This window comes from Poecile atricapillus, chromosome 2 (assembly GCF_030490865.1).
Source record: "Poecile atricapillus isolate bPoeAtr1 chromosome 2, bPoeAtr1.hap1, whole genome shotgun sequence".
NCBI classification, from domain to species: Eukaryota; Metazoa; Chordata; class Aves; order Passeriformes; family Paridae; genus Poecile; species Poecile atricapillus.
Genome location: NC_081250.1, coordinates 115,660,013 through 115,663,088, shown reverse-complemented (window position 1 = coordinate 115,663,088; position 3,076 = coordinate 115,660,013). Strand labels below are relative to the sequence as shown.

At 41.1% G+C, this 3,076-nt stretch overlaps 1 non-coding gene across 1 annotated transcript; it reads left to right on the top strand.

Annotated features, from left to right (window-relative positions):
- Positions 1–650: 650 nt before the first annotated feature.
- On the top strand, positions 651–733 carry TRNAL-CAG (transfer RNA leucine (anticodon CAG)). The gene has a single exon. It is a non-coding gene; the product is annotated as a tRNA-Leu (tRNA).
- Positions 734–3,076: the final 2,343 nt, after the last annotated feature.

The following is a 3,076-nucleotide window of genomic DNA, read 5'->3' as shown; positions in this document are numbered from 1 at the left end:
CTTACTTATTTGAAAGCAAATACAGAAGGTCAGACTTAGTATGAGTACACATTAAAGCAAATTTTCATTGTTTTACATACTAATGGCAAGAATCTCACCCAGACAAGAAATTAATGAAGAATATAACCTGGAGAAGCTGGAGAAAAAGTACATCATGTCTATTTAGCATTTTATTCAAATTTTCATCTGTTCCTGTCATCAGAACCAGCCTGTTGGCAAAATATTGTGGTGTTTTTTAATATGCCTAGCAAGCAGTACTATTATAAAGAAAAAAGTGTATACCAGTGTATTAAAAGTTGATATGTTGGCCTGCATTCCTGGAGATACCTTTTTTTCCCCTTCTTTAATGTTTGTTCTTACAAATGTTGATTTAAAATGCCTGCAAGTCTAATCTAATAATAGGAGAGATTCAACTGTTCTCATAAGGAATTTCAAATACTACCAGGGCCAGAAATTGTAGTAAAAAAAAAAAAAAAAAAAAAAAAATACACACAGAGGAAAACAAAGAGAACAAGAGCAGTATTTACAGCCTCTTCTTACTGTTTGCAGAAATATTTTTGGTACATCGGTATGTAATCCAAACTTGCTTTCATAAGTGATTACAAATGATGTATAGAGGGTTCCAACAGAATTTCTCATTTATTAGGCAGGTCAGGATGGCCGAGCGGTCTAAGGCGCTGCGTTCAGGTCGCAGTCTCCCCTGGAGGCGTGGGTTCAAATCCCACTCCTGACAGCTTCTTTATGATGCCGAGCTGAGCAGTGCAGCTGCCACACCTGAAGGACAGGATGCCATCCAGAGGGATCTGGACAAGCTCAAGAAGTGGATCCATGAGAATTTCATGAGGTTTACCAAGACCAAGTTCTGGTGCTGCACCTGGGTCAGGGCAAACCCCTTCCTCAACACAGGCTTGGGGGATGGACAGATCCAGAGCAGCTCTGCAAGAAGGATGTGGGGGTGCTGGTAGATGAGAGGCTGGAAATGATCCAGCAATGTGCACTCAGCCCAGAAAGCCAAAGTGGCCAGCAGGGACAGGGAGGGGGTTCTGCCCCTCTACCCCACTCTGGTGAGACCCCAGCTGGAACCCTGCATCCAGCTCTGGGGTCCCCCTAAAGAAGAACATCGACCTGCTGGAGCAAGTCCAGAGGAGGTCACCAAGTTGAACAGAGGGATGGAGCACCTCTCCAATAAGAAAAGGCTGAGAGAATTAAGATTATTCAGCCTGGAAAAGAGAAGGCTTTGGAGTGACAGTATTGTGTGTTTCCAGTACCTGAAGACATGAAAGATAGAGCAAGATTATTTTTACAAGGACATGTAGTGACAGGACAAGGGAGAATGGGCTCAAACTGAAACAGAGTAGGTTTAAGTTAGATATTAGGAAAAAAAATCTTTACTGTGAAAGCGGTGAGGCAGTGCTCCAGGTTAAACAGGGTACTTGTGGATGCCCTATTCCTTGAGGTGTTACAAGCTAGGCTGGATGGGCTCTGTGCAGCCTGGTTTAGTTGAAGGTGTCCCTGCCCATGGCAGGGGAGTTGGAACAAAATAATTTTAAAGGTCCTCTTCCAACTCAAATCATTCTATGATTCTATGATCCTTTGTGTCTGTGAATAAAGAAATATAAGTAGAGAAATATAAAAAGATAGGAAATTTTGGTACTTTTCTGCATTATTATAATGAGGCATTTTAAGGGCTATCAGACTGTGCAGAAAGATTGTGGAAGCTCTATCACTTCCTATTACAATTGCATAGAGATTAATAAGCCTGTAGTCATGATTATGCTATACAGAATAAATGACGAATATTTAATTTCTTCCTCAGCCTGATGGAAGAATAAGACTGAATAATGAAAAATTTGTATATTTTTCATACAAAATAGCTTTCTGATAAAGCTGTAGTAATACAAATGCAGAAAAGTTGGGTATCACTCAGATCCTGCAGACAAAGAGGAATGTAAATTGGTCAGGTTTTTGCAGATGAAATTGCCATGTATTATGGTAATGACAACACTATAAGGTGCCCTATGGGTTCCTCTTAAGTCTGGCACAATCACTCCCTCTGAATAGGCTCCTGAATGATATTCCTGGAATAACTCTAAACCTGGAAGGGCCCATCCTCTTTTGCCTTTTAATTCCATCTCATGTCCCCAGAGTTTCCAATTGCAACCCAGACTGGGACACCATTCTTCATGGCACCTGACCCACAGTTCCTGCATGTGTTCCACACATTCACCATCATTTGGCTGGTCTAGTTATGCCATGGTATCCCACCACCAAAATAACAGGCACCACCTGATTGATATGCAATATGGATAATGCTCTTATCCATCAGCATCTCAAAACAGAAGAGGATAAAAATCTGGTCCAGAGGGCTGAGACCAGCAGTCTTGCTTATGATTCTTCCAGTGCATCTTCGCCTCATGCAGGGATAATCTTTGAGGCTTTGAAATGTTAATCAAGCTACATTAGAACAAGCTCTTTGCAATATTCCTGCCTCCATCACAGATTTTTTTTTTTCCAGTTTGATTTCTAAGGCCTTGAAATGTATGGTAATTGAGAGACTTGGTCTGCGTACTTGTGCAGAGCTTGGGAGGCAGGAGGAGGCAAGCAGGAACCTTGGTGTAATGAGAGAGCCCGGGCACACGGGCTGGGCTATATTTTATTATAAAACAAAAGATTTCCATCTTGGGAAATCACAAGATTTCCATTCAGAGTATGATGGAATGATGGGATGATGGAATGATGGAATGATGGAATGATGGAATGATGGAATGATGTCCATCCATGATGGAGGATGATGTCATCTAACCTCACAACCCAGGTAGCAGGATTGTCCTTAGCACACCCATTCCATGGATGCAGGCAGCTTGCATGACGCCTCACTGATTTAGAAGTATCTAAAGAAGTTTTAAACAAACCCGTTTAAATTTCATCAATAAAAAATTCAGGGCTACTTTTCTCCTTTATGTTTTCATGCATTCCTTTGTGGAATTAAGGTGTTCAAGAAAAGTGATTACTGCACACTTAATCTGACAGTTTTTATGAAATCAGGGGGATTGGTTTGGTGGTTTTTAAGTAACAT